Here is a 21556-nt window from a genome sequence, read left to right on the forward strand (position 1 = left end):
GCACACCAGTTGTGGAAACACAGCACTAAAAGTTGAGAAAGACACATCCCAAACTAAAATGTATAATTTAACAGACACCAGCTTACTTTTAACAAAATAGGAATGCCAATGTTATATTGAAAGCTGATGGAATATTGTTACACTGTACTAGCTGTAAAACAAGTGCTTTATTTTTTAATACTTGTAAATTGAATACTGTATATTTAAAGCCCCCTGCCAGCCAGATGCACAGTGGTAACTGTGCAATACTACAGATCATTCACTTGTAGTGACCTGCTGCAAAGTATATGTGGACAAATGTAGCACACTGTCTTTTCAGAACTTGGACAAAGTTTATCTGACTATATTGAAGACAAAATAACTTGACCAATAGGAAAAGTTTGAATTGTGACAGTCATCACATTGTTCAGACACCGCAAAGGTCACCGAGCCACTGTGTTCGAAGTCTTAGCTCTCTCTTTCATCAAAAGGGAGCCCCAAGGTTGAGCAGTATTCTCTGTTGTATTTCTCACATTTGTGACGCAACACTTTGCAAATGTTAAAAATGAAGCCATAAAATCAGAGTATCAAGATGACAAGATTACAGTAACAAATGTTTTACAGATGTAGATGAAATACTTTCTTGCCGAGGGCAGAACCACCCACATGGGTAAAATCTGTTTGAATGCAAATTCAGTTTTTCAGGCTTCATGTTCACATTAGAATAATGGATCTGGTCAATGCTTTCATGATGGAAAAATGTGATTCTGTCTAGGTAGTGCTGAGTCGTATATTATATTTTCAGTGAACTATGAATCCGTCAACTCGGGACACAAATGAAAAGTTCAGAGTAGTGTCATTGTTTTCATTTAATACATCAAAGCCAAAGTGTAATGAGGTGTCCATAAACTCCCACAACTAATAAAATGATTCATTATTACTGGGGATGCACTGAAATGAAAATTCTTGGCCAAAACTGAAAATAAGGAAAGAAAGGCTGAAAACCGTAAAACCCAAATAAATTATTATGATAATTAAAGCCGCAAGCGGCGATGAACGGGCCCTCGCACACCTGCGACCGCCGCCTACGCGAGCCGCCGCCACACATAAACCGCCTCCTGATGTTTGCCACCACACGATGCGAAAACAAGATCTTAGAGTATATGCTGCCTTAGGTGGTGCAAATGTTCCAAGTTTTTGGCAGATTGCCAAGAAAACCTCAAACTTCAGAGTCTGCCACGCCCACAATTTTAGTCTGACCAGAATGCCTTTAATGGTTTTATAATCGTCAATATGTCAGCTATAGAATGTGCCTTGTTTGGACTAAATCAGAGAAAAACTCTAGGAGGAGCTCTCAAAAGCATGCACCCTTATCGGGCTTCATTCTTCACATTCAGAGCTGTATGTGCGTTTGATGCCCCGCCTCAACGCATGCCACGCCCACATTTTTTGTCTGATCAAAATTTGTTCTGATAATTTTTTCTCGTCAAGGTGTCTACTATAGGTTGCCCTTGGTTTGGACTGAATCGGAGAAAAGCTCCAGAAGTTAATAGCGTTAGTATGCACCCTTATTTTTACGCCACTTTTCATGTTCAAAGCTAGGTGGCACTCTTCCTGTTGAGTATGGGATATGGGTGCAAGAGGCTTTTTTGTGCATCCTGATGCCATGAATATGTGTAAAATTTTTCAAGCATGTAGCTCAAAATAACCCCTATAAGGAGGGGTTTTTGAAAACTGTAGGGGGCGTTAGTGAGCACATTTTTTTAACTTTTTTTTCGAAACCCATAAAATGTCGCAATTTTTCCCAGCACTAACGAGTGTGTTGGATGAGGTGAAATTACGTGCATTTTAAAGTTACAAAATTCCCTTTTCCGACGTTTTTTTTTTATGCCCCGCCCCAAAGTCTGACACGCCCACATCTTTCGTCTGAACGGAATGCCTTTAATTTTTTTTAATTGTCAATGGGTTTACTATAGAATGTGCCTAGTTTGGACTGAATCGGAGAAAAGCCCTAGGAGAAATTAGCAAAAGTATGCACCCTTGCACGGACCCATTTTGGCCCCATTTTGGCCCCATTTTTCATGTTCAAAGCTAGGTGGCGCTCTTCCTGTTGAGTTTTGAATATGGGTGCCACTGACTTTTTTGTGCGTCCTGATGCCATAAATATGTGTTCGATTTTTCATGCATGTAGCTCAAAAACTCGATGCGTAGGGTGTTATTTTTACCTCTAGGGGGCGCTACAGAATTTTTTTTTGCGAGACCTATAATAACTTGCAATTTTCACCAGACCCGATGAGTGTGCAAAAATGTCCGTGCTTTAATTAATGTTCAGGGGTCCAAAACTGCAATCTCCTATAATAATAACCCTTAGGGTCACAATAGGGCCTTCGCCACCAGCGGTGCTCGGGCCCTAATTATTTGTACCATTGCATTTATGGCCATGACTGTGTACTAGGGATGTCAGCAATTAATAGACTATCGATTAATTGATTGTTAAGAACTTACTCAAACACATTTTGCTACTTTGATTTTCTATCACATGGAACAAACATCATGGGGTCTTATATTTTTCCAGCTATCAGGGAGGTGTTTTAAGTGTAAAGCATGTTTCGATGTGAATCAGCTGACTTAAGGTGTTGCACACAGTGGAGATACTCAGCTGGGGGCTGCAGCTGAGTGACAGGTCTCCATGAGTGCTTTTTTGCTCCGCCACCGGACTGATTATGACCAGGTTGCTCTCCTGGCTGACACCTGACACCACGTTCACATGCTTATTTTTCTCAATAAGAACGAGTAGACAGAAAACTGGACACTGTGAGTCTGAAATATGTTTCTGTTCAGTTACCTTGTTGAAGTCCGAGCCTTCACTTTTATGACTGTATGTGCGCGGAGATCATTAGCCTGCTCCACATGTTGATATTCAGCGTGTTTAACATTTTGTACGCCTCAATAAGATCCGTAGCTATTCAATACTGTCAGTTATATACACTGTGCCATGAAAGAAATTTGATTCAGGGAAAAAAAATGCATTTGGCATTGTTTTGATGATTTGCTGATTAATCGATAAGTGATCGTTAACATTTCAAGGCAAATGGGTTCTCTGCATCAATCGCAGCCTTGATCATTACTCGTGCGCGCTGCTTTATTCTCACATCCAAGTAATGATCTTTATAACGCGGATCAAGTACAGTCACGATGAAGTGCAGAGGATCCCAATAGATCTCAGTGAAACGTGTGCTGACAGACTCTAAGAGTGTACATTTCATTGTTTTCACTCCGTGGTCCGTCCCAACCTCTTTCCTTAGAAGACGCTTTAGTGCTGCAATTAAAGGAATAATAGATGCAGACATGTTGGCCCTTATCCCGACAAGCGCGTACTGGCCACAGTTTTTGCTTGCGTCATCACAACATTCTGTTTCGGCCGTGTTGTTTCAGTGATAAAAGTCTTTCGGTTCATCCCTAATTATTACTAGTACTTTAGCAATCATGACATATACCGTAAATGCGAGCCCTTGTTAATATCACCAAAGTACAACTAACACTTTATTTGCACGGGCCTGAACAGAGCACCTGATTCCTTTTTTTAAATGTCTTCATGTCATGACTCTTGGTGAAAATGTAAAATAATGTATGTCTTTGGTAAATATTCAACTTATACTGTGTGAATATCTAGATGTGCAGTATTTATTTTCTTGTCAAATATACATCATTGTAATTGCTAATCAGCAAACCTGTAGGGGGACTTATTAGTTTCTGGATAGTATCATTTCAAGTATATTTTTTAAATTTTATTTGGCTCTCATTTAACCAGGAAATAAAAAATAATTGAGAATAAAAATCTCTTTTTCAAGAGCATCCGAGTCAAGATACACTGCAAGAACTCAAAAGTAAGCAATTGGTATTGCCGGATTCCTAGTACAAAATGTCTCATTGGACTTGATACAAGCCACATTCATGACTAAGTCCAGATACATGTCTTATTTCAAGATAGTATAACAAAAAAATAAGGCCTGATTTGCTTGTAATGAGTAAAAACCAATTCCCCATGGGGTAGGACAAATATATCTGTTAAGTTTCTTGAATCAAGACATCATTCTTTTCCCAAGAAAATCAACTCTTATTTCAAAAAACACAACAAGTAAATGTTTTTGCTAGTAATATCATTAAAAAAAAAGATGTTTATCAGGACTTGTCGAGCAATTGAAGCTTATATTAAGTCTCACATGATATTTTTCATTGGAAAAGAGAAGAAGACATTGGCTTAGTTTATTTTTTTTTTGTGTAGGCAGGAGCAGAGTTCACAGAGTTTCTGACAGAGTAGCCGCATATACAAACATAATACAAGACATTTTGAGGACATTTAGATACATGTCATAACAGAATAAAACAACAAAACAAGTATACAATTAAACCATCTTCATAAGTCCATCAGGCAGAACACCTGCAGCCCAGTGTGTCTACCTCCAGCTTGTTTAGCATCACCTTAAAATCATCTAGTGAGACAGGTTAATTTAGCTACAGCTCTTTCTGTAATCTGTTCAAAGTAAAGGGAGCTGCAAATTTAAAAGCCTTTTTACCCATCTCAGTTCTGACCTTCAGCACAGCTGGTAAGAAAAGGTCCCGGGATCAAAGGCTGTAAGTCCCTGTACTCTTGTGCTTGATGAAGGTGAGAAGGCATGAAGGCCAACACATTCATAAAGCAAACAATGATGAGTTAATGCTTTAAACATAATCATTAACCTCAGTGCTCTGTGATAGACAGAGTCCAGAGCATGTAAACTCTGAGAGGAGGTATATACTAGACATCATGAAGAAGCTATCACATGGGCTCTACTAAGTGCTGTCTGCCCAAAGAAACAAGACATACAAGAGATCAAGAGAAAAAGGCACCTAGCATCTAAGTCTGACCCTGATGAAAAAAAGTCCTCATTTTGCAGGGTAGCAGATAATTGCTGGCAGTGTCTCTAATGGAAACACAATGACACGGTTTCAGTATTTACACTGCGCTCATTAAGGTAGATTCTCCCTCAGTTATGATCATTAATTTTTTACTGCAGATCATTAAACTGTTTGCCATTTAAAGCAGAACACTGCCTGTATTGATGTCCATTAGTGTAAAAAAGGAGTAAATGGCAATTGTTACATCCTGACCTTTCTCCTTTTTATTGGGCATTGTATTCTATCAATAACACAAAGAGAACAGTGGGCAGTAATTATTGGCTTATCCGATGTAGCATACACAAGTCATTTAGCCTCTCTGCTGCGCTGTTTGCTTATCTAATGATTCAGGTTTGAGGGGGAAAAACACACGGTCACATTAAAGCGATTGCTGCTTGAAAACTCGTCAATCTAGGGACATTGTTGAATGGATCGTTGTTCTGCATCTAATCAGTGTTTGAAGCATTAATATTCAGAGGACCAATTAATGAGAGATCCAGGGGTGTCATTGATTGCAAACAACAAAGCAGAATGTTGTACTAATTGCAAGAACTTATCTGTTGTATTTAAAGCCATGTCCTCATTAGATTAAGGGCTATTTCTGCTACATCAAACTTTACAAACATAATGAAATTAACCCTTAAAACGTAAAAGAGGTCCATAGAGTGACAGGACATTTAATGTCAATCATATGGGAGAATGTGCTCATTTAGTGTGTTTGGGCTTTTGATACCAGGGTCACAGTATCACAGATCAGGAGCGATCAGGAGCAAATAATAATTTTGTAAACAAATGTTTCCTGTCTTCACAGTAAAAGTGTTCTTAAAAAGGATAAAACATTTAAATCAGCCCTAATCCTAGCAACATATTTGACGTACAAGGACTAGAGGATTGGGCCGGGAACCAGTCCCAGCAGCAAATGCAAGTGAGCAACCAGGCATCAGATTTTTATGTGTGGGCCAAGAAAATCAACGCACATTTTTTAGGACTTCCTAAAACAATAAATCAAAGACATTTAGTTGTTTATTACATATATATGAAATAGGCTACAATACAAATAAAAATATATTATATACTGTATAATCTGAATCATTTCAAATGAATTAATAATGAAGGCAATGACACACCTAATGGCAACCTATGGCGGCACCCAACAGTGCAACCTTTTATTTACATGAATGACTAAGTTGCCAATGAAAAAATCAAGCGTTGCAGTTCAAACATAAACAGTCTGATGACTCCACTAGGGTCCTATGATTTCGGCGTTCACGGAATCGCGGAATTGGCCAATAAAATGGAATCTACTGTTAAACGCAGAATATCACGGAAACGGACATAATGTGACTGAAATGCTGTCATCATGAGGAGAAGGAACGTTTGTCTGGGGAAATGTTTCCGGGGACGGCTCATTCGTGGCACCACCCGTGCATCTCCTCACAAACACTCACCCGCCCCCTCCCGAAATAAACAACATGTCGAAGCGGCAACTAGAAAACACCGGATAAGTCTGCCAAAAAACTACCAAACTCATCTCTTGCTCCAAAATACAGAGCTGAACGGTTCCAAAATGACTTCTATGTGTCAGGTGACAGGTCAGGTTGTTTTAAGAAGCTCCTTTGTTACAAATAACAGACTGAAATTAAGTGTTGTGTTCACAGTCTGTGTTTACAGAAACAAAAAGCTTACTGAGCACTTTGTGTTTTCTTTTTCAAACAAAACAACTGAAATGGACTTGTGTTTACATTAATTTATTCATTTTACTTGAAGCCATGTAAAATTATAAGCACATTGTACTTATAGCACTTATTGGTACATTTTGTTATGAAATCATGTTTTGACTTGAAATACTGGGCACAATTGTGCAATGATGTGTTGCATCAATAAATTTCAGGATTTTTGCATTTCATTAACGGACATTTTATTCACTGACACAAAAAGCACACACTACATGGTGGTAAAATAAGTGCAAAGGGTAAAAAACTGAATTCCAAAGGATTTAAATCAGAAAAATGGAATTTGTAAAAAAATAAAACAGATTTCATAGTGCCCTAATCCACTAGTTATTAGTGCAGGATAAAGTTAGTAATACCATGACTTTATGAAAGTCACATCAGCATCATGGACAGCATACACATCAAGCAACCATGATGGAAGCTTAGACGGAGGGCATTATTCTACTACCTTAAATATCTGTTACTCAACATTGGCAAACATTCACTATAAAACACGCACATTTTTAAACTGTCTGTGGGTGAGAAGCCTCTTCATAGAACTACTCAGAAAAATCAACAAAGACCAAAATTAACAAAATGTTTTCAGCATGACATCAAAGCAGCATTACATTTACAGTGGTTCTTGAAGACAGGGGTTCCCAAACTTTTCAGAAGCTGAAGCTTAAATAACTGTGCCAGAGACTGGTGACCCCCACTGGTCCTCGGGTGTTTAAATGTTGTTCATTGCCACATGAAAGCACTAATAGGCCAATCCAAAAACAACAGAAAAGAACACAAAAGCCAAACAGAGAAGCAGAATAACCAGAATACAAGTAATCTTCATGGCAACATTTCCATTTCCACTGTAGCAACTGTAATACAATATTCAAGAAGTAGACTCATAGGTGGGTATGTATGCATCTGAGTTTCACACTGGCTTAAAACCTTAAATAGTTAATACAGCTGCTGTGCACAAAATGAACCGGCTCCTGTGCAAATGTTGCGGTGTTACCTGTGCTGCCATAAAAAAAAAACCTGCTGAAGCTGATGCTGTTGTAATCTGTTGTAACCTCAGGGGTCATGTGACAGCATATCAAGCAGAAAACTAATGAAACAATTTTTATTTGCATGGTTTTGTTTTAAATTCAACTTTTTTTATTCAATAATACATAAAAATTCAATTTTGAAATTATTTAAATTGTTGGAGTATTTTAATGTTTTTCTTTTTTGGAAGTCACCTTTTGACTCCTCATCAGTGTCTCACCACCCCAGGCATTGCAAAATTTCATATCCAGACAGTAGAAAAGGAAAAGGTAAATGATCAGGTCTTACTTGAAAAACTTTGGAAAACATGATTACTTATAGGATGTTCGGCTGGTGGTGGACAGGGCTCAAGCTTGTATGTACCATCTCTGATTCACATTGTATTCTGTGACACCGATTATCACCTATCCTCCCTCCAGTCAGTCAATGCTGTATATTTTCAGTCACTGCAGCAAGTCAGAGAAGAGCTGAATTTTGTTATTGTCAATCCTTCACAGTCATGTGGTGTAAGGTTCTGATACATTCTGGATGTACCGTAACATTCGTGTAATATTTGTGACACAATTTTCAATTTATTCCTGCAGGGCCATTTTGGACAAATTTGGTGTCCGAGGTGAGACACGCACTGTTAACAGGAGCACAGTGAAGCTGAAAAGGTTAACACTGTTGCTTAACCCAAAGCACGTTAGGTGTGTTAAAAATGATTTAATGGAGCAGCTTTTGACAGCTGGCAGACCTGAAACCCAGAGGTTACAAAAAATAGTGGTACAGAAATCGATCTGTCTTGGTCAACCACAACAGAGAACTTGTTTTTAAATCCACTCCGTCCAGCAGAAATTTGGAGCATCACTGTTTCTCTCCTTCAGAATACTATCTCACTCCTTTGCTCTCCTGCTGAGGTTATGATTACTCTGGTTTGCCCATTTTATGTAGAGCAAACTGTAAAGCGTATCCCACAAAATAATGAAAACCAAGCTAGTCCTTAATACTTCTACAGTTGTTTTATAATATGCAGCATTTAAGCACCACACTATATAATATTCTCTCTGCATATGGAAACTCTTTAAACGTAAGCATTTTTTTTAAGTGCAGAGCAAATTGGGTGTTGATAGTAGCCAATATTTCTCTGTGAACACTTGCATGTGCTTGTGGCTCCCAGCACAAATAGTTCAATGATTGGGAGAGAGACGCAGCATGCAGCATACACGTAGCACTCAGCCGACCAATCAACAAACAGACAGAACCATAGAGCTGTGAAACGTGTGTGTGCTTCACAGCCAATCATTGATCTACATTTTGTGTCAGAGGAACTGTTAAGCACGGTTTCATCTGAACCAGGCACATAAGAAGAACTTATTGACTCTCTGTGTTCAAAATGTGAACAGTCTATATTTGGGTGTGAGTTGTCAAGTGGGAGGTGTAATTAGTTTAGATGCGTACTCCCATAGAGTGTGCAAATATTTGACATGCCTTGCTTTGTCGACTGCCTTTTGGAAGCCTTTGTGTTTCAGCTGTCAAATGGTAGTTTTCAAGAGTCAGAGGTGACCATTCTATAAATGAAAAAGCCCGCCTTGGAAAGGAGCGAGGGATTGGCAAAATGCCAAGATATCAGAGCTATGCCAGAGCTATGCCATTCGTCCAGTAAACTGACATGTTAAGTATCATGTTTTTTCATGGAACGGTGTTGTATTTGTGGTGGTAATTGACTGTCGTTGTTATTTTGGCAGACAAAAGGGAGAGCTTGTGTAACGTAGCAGACTCATTGCTACCTTGCCAACGTCTGTGGTAGGAGAGCTAGCAGCAGCTAAACAACACAAACGTGGTGACTTAAAGCTCCTGTGAGGGTTTTTTTGACTGGATGAGAAACAGATTGAGATTAATACCAAGGTTCTTTTGACCTTTTAGACCACCAGCTACAAGATTGACCGTTTCTTTATTGTAACTATTGATGCCTGAGACCTCTGCAAGGGGGTAGATGTTACAGCAGAATACTGACAGCACACTGAAGAAATAGCTTTTCTGTTCAAAGAAAGCGGGTTGCCTTTTCTTTGTCAGAAAATGACTACCTTGGCATGTACAGGATAACATCAGATAAGTGACAGGATGGCTTCAGGGGCTGTCAAATGTGATAGAAACATGAAGTTCTTTCCAGCTGTATTAAAAAAACAACATTCTAATGACTCCTTTGTGAAGCAAACAACAATTACGTCTTCACAATTTCAGCACCAGATACATCAATGTGTGACAAAGTATGAAAGACCTTGAAAGTCAGGTATCTTATAGAGCACCTTTGATGACATGCTAGTTGAATAGATTGCATAGAAAGACATATTATTTGTCTAATATTTGAGTGACAGAAATGTCACTGCTCTCCGCTTCACTGTATTCTTTGTCCTTATAACATATTCTGATGCATGTCAAGTTGAAAATGTAACCTGAAGAACGATAGTGCCTTGATGCAACTGAAAAATTATTCTGCTCCGTGCAATGGACATGACCTGTAATGCTCTGACATATCACTCTCTAAAGCCGATGATTTCATGCTACTTAGTGAACTGATCTCCCTCTTTACAGAAGATACAGTATGTTCTACACATTTGTGTTTGCTTGAAAATTAAAGAAGCATTTTACCTCTCAGCACTTATGATTGCCTCTCACCCAAGCCTCATACGCTGCAAGACACTTCTTCTGGGGACAGTCAAGCAGTAAGGATCTGACCTTGCCTCAGACGAGGCCATCAGAAGCAAAGACTTTGTCAGTTGGAGAGATCCTCATCCAAAGAGACAAGCAGATGATTCAAACCCTCTGCTTCATTTAATGCAGGGGTGACCACCGACATGCTCCCCCAGTTTGACCCTCATCCTCCTGCCACTCAAGAGGTGCAAGCCACTGTCACAAGGACCCCCTAATCTCCAGTAAATTGAACTAATCTGAAAGCCTATTACTGATGAACTGATTTTGCAGCTTTAATTAAAGCTCTGTTTCCTATTGACGGAAGTTGTGCATGTCAATAACTGGTAATGCAAGCGTATCTTAAAAGCTCTTTGCACTTGAACAATGCAGTGTTATTGACAAAATGAATGACCAAATTGACACTGACAGGGAAATTAGAAAATTAATGTTTCACCCAAGATTTTCAATCCGGGCTCTCCATGAGCCATTAGTCAAAGGGGTTTTCCATTGACATGTAGATTGACATTGACTCGAGGAAGTGTTCCTTCAGCTGCGGCAGTAATAAATGTGAGCTCACTGAGGCACAATGTTATTCAGCTCCAGTGCCCAGTTGTTTTATAAAAGGCATCTGTTTTTATTTATGCTCCGACATTATAGAGATTTAAAACGGGATGAAGAGGGTGCTTAAAAACCTAAACCATCATCTCCATAATCTCCAGCTGAGTAGGCTCCGCTGGAGTGAGAGAATGAAAATTACAGCCTGTCAGGCATCGATGACATAGAGAAATGGGGAAATGGTGGACTTTTAACAGCCCTCTCTTTTTAGATACCCACAAAAAAACATTCTTGTTGGTCCATTAAACATTGTGTCAGGCAAGGTCACTCCCCCTTAGTTAAGTCTGCAGAGAAATTGAACCTATATTTGAAGATTAAACATTGTAATAGTTGAGGACAGCGCTCAACTGAGCTGATATTGCATGACGTAAACATAGAACTGGCAGGTGTGCATGCCCTAAAGCAATATGCAGAATAATCCTTTGCTTTAAGCACAGTTTGTTATTCAGACAGCATTTAAAATAAGTTATTATTGTCTGTAAATAAATGTGAGCCACTAAAAAATGCCATCAACAGTGTTTTCTAAATATACCAGACTTCTTGCGGTTTAATTACTTCACCAACCAATATTAGTTTAATATTACTTCTTTACTACAACAGTGAGGACAGTTGCCAGCAGTCTGAGCATGCAGATTCTGCACATCTCATTAAAACCTGCTCAGCATGCAATACCAGCATTTAATTACTTTACAAAGTAAACAGTATAATTGAGGATCATGACTTTCTTCTATCCTGAGTTACACTTTGCAGCAGAAACATGGAAGTAAAAAAGAAAGACATCAGTGTTTTTCTTCTTTGTGCACCAAACACATGAAGTTGTTTATGTTGTATGCTAATGTTGTTTAAGGCTAAACATTAAATACTGTCCAAACTTATGGAGATTGGTTCAAACGTTTGCAGATTCAAGTACTTTCCATCCATTTCCCCCTCATTTCAAATCTGAGGTAAAAGAAAAATGATATTCCCCAACAATGCAAGGACAACAAAGTAACATCAGAGGACTTGCAACCCTTTTCCACCTTTGTAGCTTTAGGGAAATACATATAATAGAGTTAGAGCAATGATATAGCAAAATACCTTTATTTGTTGGGTAAGGGTTTACATGTGCCCTGTATCCTAATGGGTCCCTGCTTTAAGTCATTGGGACATCATACAAAAAAATGACCTGCTCATAAGCTATTTATTTATTGAGAGCTACAAAATAAATTGTAGCTTCTAATCTAAAAATAATATTCTTGTTGAAGCACCAAATATATAGATTAAAAATTAACTGTGACACTGGCTTCACAGGAATGTACCACTGAGCTTTTACATGTATCTGCACTTTAAATCTGGACCTACTTATTGATTTTAACCTGTAGCTAAATGGTTAAAAAGCAGACCAAACTTTGGAATTCTCAGCTGTTGAGTTCAAAAGCAGCTTTGTATGCACCGAGTGATGAATACTGTGCTGTAGTGACTGCAGTGACTGATTTCATGTCCTGTGTGTCTGCCGAGTGTCAGACATTCGATTTGATCCTGTTAGCAGTTCCTCGTGCCCTGGTCACAGCAGTAGTTTGAGCTTCTGTTAAGCTAGTTTCAAAGACTAAAAGGGGAAACTGACACACATCCCTGAGCGCTCCGGAGATCCTGATTAAGGTGATGAGCTTCAAACTATTATTGTTATTTTATTCAACTATGATTCATTCACACCATAGTTATTAATATTAAAACGTCATCTGCTAGCATTAGCTCTTAGCCATTACGTTACCGCTACCAAGCCAGAACACGTGTGAAAGGGAGATATTGTGTGCAGCTGGCTAATGCTAGCTCATTCTTCGAGTCACAGATCCAGCATTCTCTCACTTCAAGGCTAACTCCTCTTGCAGAAATTAGTCAATTTGGAACATATATGAAGGGAAACAGTATAAAACGTCTATAGTTAGACTGTCGCTCACATACATTTTGAACTTAATGCTAAATGAATGCGAGAGATACAAAATTCATAAGCATTTAAGGAGACAATTGGACATGCAAAGGTAATGGTAGGCAGGACAAGGGGTTAATGGGACTAGCAGCCAGTGGATTTAACATTGATACTTTTTTATCTCGACCCCCACATCTTGAAATCACACTATCTACATACCCAAGTACTATTGTGTCAAATGATCAAATAATTGATCAAACCTGTCGTTTACTTTAAACTGATCAAAAGGCAGATTATTTGTTCAAACTAAAATCCTTCTTGGAAGTTTATTAAACTCAATAAAAGATGCATGTATTTGCTTATTTTTTCTAGTTTTGGCATGGTTGAAATTAGGTTATGTGACTTAAACCATACCAAAAATAATAGAGAAAGGGCAATTCAATGTTAAACAAAAATCCCAAATAACTCCCCATCATGTTCTCTCCTTCAACCAAATGTCATGTTGGTTGGTCTCTTGTTTTCAACATTATAGACAGGGGTAAATCTATTACAGAGCTAGATTCAATCTCTATGTCCACCCTCAAGCACTCACTGACTTTGAGGCACGTTCCCGCTAAGTCTGTGAGGGTTTAGGGCTGTTTCACTGTCAAAACATCAAGTGTGTGAGGCATCTCTCACTGACTTTTTGAGTCCTTTATGCCCCCTTTCCATAAGTGGGCATTTTTGCAGACTTAGCCTAAGGGAATTACCCAGAGTTCATAGCATTGTGGCGTGAAACAGGGGAAGCCCGCAAGCATGGAAAGGTAAACAAACGCTGTAACATGAAAATAAAAAAAAGTGCGACAGTAAGAAAAATGTGTACCTGTAAAAACGTACAGGTAAAAAAGTTTGCCTGTAAGTATAAATATAGAAAACAGCCTCAATCTAACATCTCACAGATGTTTGTAGAGAGTATAATTTATACATGGACTGTATAGTTATATAGCCTATTTATATATTTTAAATTATGTGGTTAAGCAGTCTGTACGGTAAGAGCCTGGATCACATGGCAGTCAGTTGTCACTTAAGCGACTTCAATTTGAGGAAAGTAAAAATTGTGAAATAATAATTCCTAATATCTCTAAGGTGAGCTGGTGACGTCATGACGTCATGCAGGTCACGGGAGAAGTCTTAAAGTTCTGTCCCATTCCTAGTTCTACAGTTTGAGCCCTTACAGCCTCCTGTCCTCAATCACTTTACAGGTGATGTCAATTAAGTCAAGAAGGGCTCAGGGCTTAGGGTGGACATTGGGATTGGGCCCTAGTGTGAACCATCCTAAGGCAGCCATTTGTAAAGAAACTTTTTTTAAGCACTGTTGATCATTAGTTGATGATGTCAAGCTTCAATGATCTCCAAATTACAGATCAAAGTTACAAAAATGTGTTTAAATTGCAATAGCAAAAGAACACTGAGAGCATGTCCCCTTAATTTCACCACTTACTCAAACTGTCAAAGCATTAAATTGAAAGTCAGGATGTCAAAGTACTCATAAAAGTAACTACTTAGCATCACCCACTGTGGGGAGCTTAATGCATGGTTACAGGCTTTTTCAGGACAATTTGTATTCAATAGCTGAGACAGAGACATCTGTGAGTGTCGCTTTTAGTCACCACATCTGCTGAGCTTTTCTAAAGGCTTTGCACTGATGTTGACATAGGTATAATTTCAGTGGCAGATAATATGTTAATGTCACAATTGGCATGTTGCCTGGAGGTGCTCAGATTCTGATGGACATCCACTTTACAGGGGTGTAATGTACATTTTACAGTCATCTGGTGGTTCTGACATTTTTACCATCCACACGCCAAGGCTGGTTGTTTTAGTTACCTAAGAGCTGAGCCAATAATTTATGCCTCCAAGTTGAGGAGTTCATATATCATCCCATTTACAATAAGTTATGAGTAGGACATACTGTAAGATTTACTGCACATACATGGCACTGTGAAAGTTAGTGTCAGTTTTTAGATGAGTGAAGACGATGTTATTATCTGTTCTTGTTTTATTGGTGACTTTTACAGCTTTTCTAATATTGATTTTGCAATTACCCTCTGTCTAAAGACGAGACAAGAAGCAATTAACAGACATGCTCAGAGCAAAAATATCTTAAAACACCTGAAGTACCTTCTGTCACATCCCGATTTTGTTTGTCTATTTAAGAAAGTATTGGCTACTCTGTCTCCATGCCCTTGAATTATGTAGATTTGTTATATTGGAATATAAATCACTCTGATACTCTGTGCTCTTTAATGGCTACCACAGAAATAAAAATATTTTATGCTTTTTCAGTCACATCCCTCTGGTGATATGAAGTGATGAGTGACAATTATTACTTCATTTTTTCTCATTTAAAAACATTCCCAGTGGTGGTGTCATTAAAAGACACTGTTGCAGACAACAGTTGGTGTAACTGAGGATTTATTGGCACCCACTCTCAGTGAGGTATATTCCTCATCTTTATACAAACAAAAGTTTATGGCATAATAATTATTGGTATGATCAAATAAACATTTCAATTCAGAACCTCTAAAGGCTGTTCATGCAGATGTTTTCAGTGCCTTTTGGTATTCATACTCCAGTACACGCGACAACTTTGTATTGCAGGCTAAAATGAGGTCTGCAAACTGCAGAACATGATAAGGATCACTGGAAGAAAAAAAAAGTGCAATGTATATTTTTTTAATTCTGAAATTAATGTCAGAATTCTGAAAAAAAAGACAGAATAATTAGACTGAAATCAGAATTCTGGGATTAAAGTCAGAGGTCTTAGAAATAAAGACCGATTAATGAGAGTAAAACCAGGATTCTGACTTTAATTTCATAATTATGAGATTGAATTCAGAATTATGAGATTAAAGTCAGAATTATGAGATTACATTTATAATTCAAAGATTAAAGTCAGAATAATGAGATTGAAGTCAGAATTCTGAGATTACATTTATAATTCAAAGATTAAAGTCAGAATAATGAGATTAAAGTCAGAATTCTAAAATTAAAGTCAGAATTATGAGATTAACATCAGAAATCTGAGATCAAAATTCTTTTAAAAAGAAGAAAGGGATTCGGGCTACTGGGAAAAAAAAGTTTTTTAAATGTTTTATTATGAGATTAAAGTCAAAATTCTGAGATTAGATTTATAATTCAAAGATTGAAGTCAGAATTCTGAGATTGAAGAAGAGGATTCGGGCTACTGGGAAAAAATATATATTTTTAATTTTTATTATGGGATTAAAGTCAGAATTCTGAGATTAAAGTCAGAATTCTGAGATTAAAGTCAAAATTCTGACTTTATTCTCAGAGTTCTGATTCTTTATTTAAAATTCTGACTTTTTTTATGAGAATACTGACTTAAATCTCAGGATAAAAAATACAAAGTCTTATTTTTTTCCAGTGTTCTGAATCCTCTTCTGTAACAAAGCTGGTGTATATATACAGTAGATATATATATTAATTAAATGAAGTGACATAAACTAAAGAATAACTTGTCTTGCATTAACAGATAAAACAGCAGATGTTTTGTTGCACAGTTTGTACACACAGTCTCGGGGAGGTCTAATCAAGCAACAAGTGAAAACACCTGTCACATTCAGACTACACAGGCCAGTACCACAGCATCAAAGCCACCCTGGCATGAGTCACCTCACGATGTTCATTGGAATATTCATCAAGTCTGGGGCAACATGAACTTTTATTTGAAGTCATTTTTCTGACCAACTGAGCAAAGTCCAATTTTCAGTCTTCTTGAAGTTTTTTCCTCAACTAAAGATGAAGGAAAACAGGCTCAAAGGCTCATATGTGCCTAATGCTAATAGCTAGTTTTTGCCTGAAGTTTTGAGCTTGACAAGTTGTGTTCAAGGAATGTAGTTCATATTTTTAAATGCTGGAATGATGGTGCTGCTTGGGACAAGATGAAACAAGTTTAGTGAACCAAAAACAAAAAAAAGGTCAAATGCCAAAACCCTTATAGCAAAGCTAACAGCCTCTGTAACTGCAGAATCTTGTAAAAGTATACGTGGCTTTGTTAGAATGAATCACCCTTTACAAGTATGCTCTACATCAGGGGTTCCCAAAGTGTGTCGGGACCCCCTGGGGGGTCGTGAGATGTCTTCCAGAATATATATATAATTTTTTTTTTTTTGAATGATCTAAAAATAGTACATTTAACCCATTACAGTAAAAAATATCAACAAAAATAGTAGTTAAACTTGAAATAAAACCTTGAAAATAGAAAATGTAATGAGTTTTCTGCCTTTCTTTGTTGCCAGGTGACCCCTAAGTTTAGGGTTAGTGAACAGTTAATTATCAAAAGCATCAGTAGCAGTAAGTTAAATCATAAAGATAAGATAAGATAGTCCTTTACACAGCCACATGTTCATATAGGTAGGGTCATTTTCTGCAGACCAGCTAAATGAAGCCACATTAAATCACTTTGAGGGACAGTGTGGGGTCGCGGTCACCTATATTTTGGGGGTTGCAAGCTGAAAAGTTTGGGAAGCGCTGCTCTACATGAGTTACAACTGGTTTTCTAAAGGGACCAACAATTTGCCTTGAGCAGCTCCCTTCCCAAAATGTAACAGAGTAAGAGTAGCCCATGTAAGTGTGAACCTTTTGCAGCCTTTACCAGTAATAACTCATGCATTTGATGAGGCAAACAAGTTGGTGAACAGCCAAATAATTACAGTACAAACTGGTTATTCATTGCACTTTCTTTGCCAGCTCTTGAGAAAAAAAAAGATTTATTCCTAGTTTCATTTCTTTTTAGCTAGTCCCTAACTTTGCCAGTTAATTAGAGTTTATTCATATAAAACAGCTGCCTGCTGCAGCTTGGTGTGGGACTGAACTCAACATGGAAGTAACACACTGTGGAATCAAAAGGACATGGAAGAGTTTTACAGCTTAAAGGAATGAGTGATGAAGGGTGATAATCCTCGGTTGATTTGTCACCCGAAGCAATGCCTTTGACATTACACATTGTCATTTAATACATCTTCGATATGGACATATACATTTGTGCAGTTTAAAGACATAATGTTTATCCAAGTGAAAAATAGAACTTTCATGCTGCAGTTTTTTCTTCCTCTACTAAAGAAATAACAGAACTTAGAATAACAAACGCATCACTGTTGAATTATTGTGCGTCATTGCATTCATGACACAGTATTCATCTTGCTGTGGCAATATTTTTACAATCTGCTAGGTTTCATAAAAACACTTCTAATATACTACAGAAAGAGAATTGAATAGATGAAGTTAATTAACTTCAACCTATCCAGTAAAGGCCAAACAATCAGAATTTGAATAGAGCATCTTGGAGACTTAAGATCCTGCAGGTGAGTCATACAACTCAATGAATAGAATCATAAGGGAAATGTTTTCTAAGGGATGATAAATAAGTTTCGACTGAAAACCCACACATTTTTATTCAAGTATAAGTTTTTAAATAAGGTCAGAATCTCTTGTACTTCTTGGTCTCAGCTAAACACCTTTACCTACATTATTCTGATGAGCTGTCGCATAGTTCCCCGGACAGCTAAATATAGCTCAAGGCTGCGAGGATGGATTGAAGGCGACGTGACACCAGAGAGGGAAATTACTTGAGCTTAATGAAGTACATAACTCATTGCTCACACCCTGCCTACTGTATAGCACACTCTCTCAATCTGTGAGGACAGTTTAGAGGGCACTACACACACTTGTAGGGTAATAGTTCATTTCCTAGCATGCTCCTCCACTGAGACTTCTTTCCAGCTTGACCCAGTTTATAGGGGAAAATTATGACTCAGTCATTACTTCAAATGGTTGTCGAGTCATTTTAAATGATGATAAGTTTTGTATTCCTGGCGGATCAGATGTTGAAGAGCTCTTGGTAGGGCTAATGTGACTTTTCATAGTACAAACACTCATGTTCGTGGTTTAACATATTTTCTCCATGCACAATGGCACACATATCACCAGTGTTGGAAAAAGTCCTGATTTTAAATTGATAGTATAGTATAGTATAGTATAGTATAGTATAGTATAGTATAGTATAGTATAGTTTAACGGTTCAAGTATGAATTGTATACTTCAATTCAGTTAAGAAGTACTCTATGTTTTTAACTTGAAAACCACAATTGTTGTTGGTTGTGCAGAGAGAGAGTTTGTGTTTGTGTATTTTATAACAATGTGATGTTTTAAATGTCACCTGCCAAGGGAAGGCAGATGTAAAATAAAAATGTATATTAACTCTAAGCTAACTCTGGTACAATGCATACAATTGCAACATTCATGTTCAATATACATGGTCCCTTTATAAATAAAATATATTGAATATCTAATCTATCTAAGGCATCACATAGCATTTATTCAAAATATACACTACAACATTGTACAGATGAATCAGTCTACTATATCATAAGGCTGTATGTTTTTTTGTGATTGCTTTATTTTGCTTTGCATTTCTTCTTGTTTTTATTGCCCACTGTGAAGCACTTTACCTGTTTTGAAAAGTGCTATATAAATGCAGTATTACTATTATTATTATTATTATTATCATTATTATTATTATTATTACTGTTTGCATGCACCGCACATACTACAACAATCCAAACAGAAAACCTCATTTTGTTTCAAAAAATCATACTTTTGATGTATTTCAGGAGTGCCATCGGATGAATGTGTCTTAAATGATAATGCAAAGTATAAACATTCAGATTTACTGAGTGATAAATAAGAGTATAGAAAGTGGATGTGAAATTGGCTTGTGTTCCATTGTGTACTGCATTGCATTAAAGGCTGACTTAACCGTCGTAGTAGCAGTAGGGAGCTAGCTTTTACCTCCATACTTTAAGTTTGAGTCCACTTAATGTCAGCCTTTGGGTTGACTTTCCCCAAAGTCCTGAGTGAAATCTGAAGTATCTGAGATAACCAACCAAGATTTATTTGTTTTATTTTTTGTACATTATACCAATTGTTGATTTTTCATCTGTGATGAATTAGTCTAACTTTGGTCCTTGAACAAAAACTTAAATGAACCATGCAATACGTTCAAAGGGGGGATATCTTTTGGAGCTGCCATTAACTCCAAGGCATTTGAAGCATAGCTTGCAGTACATCTGTTAAAACCACATGCACACAGACTTCTTCTTTGATCTTAACACACTGTTTCACTGTGTGAAGTTTGTTATGTGATCTTTTTTTTCTTTTGATGAAACAAAGGTGAGCAAGCAATAACTGTGTAACAGTATAGTTTCTTCTTGAATGCAGTCTATAAGAAGTACACAGTGCAATAAAACCAAACTACTCAAAATAAAAATACCTGAAAATAGTACATGATCACAGTACCTAAATAACTGTACATAGTTACTTTCTATTATTGCAAGTCAGTGTTTTACAGCCTGAGGCAATGCTTCAAGTCCTATTTTGGGGCAGGTATTGTGAATGGTTTCCAACCTATCCAAGGCTCCAAATGCTCCAAAATCCTTCTGACAAAGGCGTTTGTAGCATCAAAGGCATCTCAGACAAAATAAACCCACAAAGAAGGTTTTATCAGAGCACCAAAGAGGGTTAGTGTAGTTTTTCCGTGGGGTTAACCGTTTCCAAATGGTTGGGGTAGTAGATTGGAAGTGAAGGGCGTGCTCCTGGGCGAGAGAGGGGAGAGTGGATGAGAGAGCGGCCCTAATGCGGCATCTCATTACAACCTCTGTCAGGATCCCTCTATTCTACCATCAGCTCCCCTTAACTTGGTAAGAGCCCAACTGTCGTTTCGAGTGAGTGTGCCGCCAAGGAGCCATTTACAAATAAATGAAAAATGTCACATTTGATTTCACTCCTCTCGGACTGCGGCGCCTCAGCTTTGTCACAAACTGTCTTTGTTGTTCTGGTCTCTCGCAGGTCCCGCTCCCGGTCGCTGTGGATAGGTTCTGGCAGGTTCAGGCCCTCTGCGTCTCTCCCAGGGTAAGCCCGCAGACAATGACCTTCCGTTAATGTATTTGAAACACTGATTCCACCGCTTTTTTTCCTCCCCCGTTCTTCTTCTCTCATCCTTGTCCTTGAATGGCATGCGAGCTAGCAGGAAGTTGGAGCTGGTTTTGCGATGACGGGGAAATAAAGAGCTGGTAAAATGGCGTGGCATGTCGTTCAGGGAGAGTCAGCATGGTATCGTCTTTAACCCTTGGCTTTGTGGTTCGCCTGGGATGCCCCCGCTACAGCTGCTGCCGCCACAAAGGCAGGGAATTAAAGACACACTGCACCTTTTTGATCTCGTTTGTTCGCTGGCATTTATTTTTTATACTATATTTCTGCAAGAGATGTCGCCATGGTTTTTAGTGTTTCGGGATGAAATCTTTGGATATTTCTGCCTTTTATTGCGGCGATGAATGATAGCTTATTTTGTTACTCTCATAATATATGTTTTAAACGCGCTGATTTCATGATATTATAACACCTTTGACCGGAAAATACATTGTATATCGCTGTTGTCTCATAAAAGCACGACTGAAATTTCAGCTTTAAGGTTATATTTCGATTCATAAAACGCGAAACTGCTTCGCTCGATTAAACGTAAAATGGCAAAATGTTACGCTAAAATAAACAATGCAGTCTTTTTAACTGCAAGATTTGCTGGAAAACTGTCATATGCTTTTAGATAAGGTTTATTGTGCAATGTTTACAT

The 21556-nt window shown here is 37.9% G+C and overlaps 1 long non-coding RNA gene across 2 annotated transcripts in view; it reads left to right on the forward strand.

Moving 5' to 3' along the window:
• LOC117805727 overlaps positions 1-21150 on the forward strand; it is a 33015-nt gene extending 11865 nt beyond the window's left edge. Inside the window, exons 3-4 of one of the 2 annotated variants that reach the window (XR_004629503.1) lie at positions 20776-20838; positions 20954-21150. This is a non-coding gene — a long non-coding RNA (uncharacterized LOC117805727). The remainder of the gene's footprint in view (positions 1-20775; positions 20839-20953) is intronic. The other variant, XR_004629504.1, reaches the window with a different exon arrangement.
• The last annotated feature ends 406 nt before the right edge of the window (positions 21151-21556 follow it).

Source organism: Notolabrus celidotus, chromosome 2, assembly GCF_009762535.1.
Source record: "Notolabrus celidotus isolate fNotCel1 chromosome 2, fNotCel1.pri, whole genome shotgun sequence".
Taxonomy (NCBI): Eukaryota; Metazoa; Chordata; class Actinopteri; order Labriformes; family Labridae; genus Notolabrus; species Notolabrus celidotus.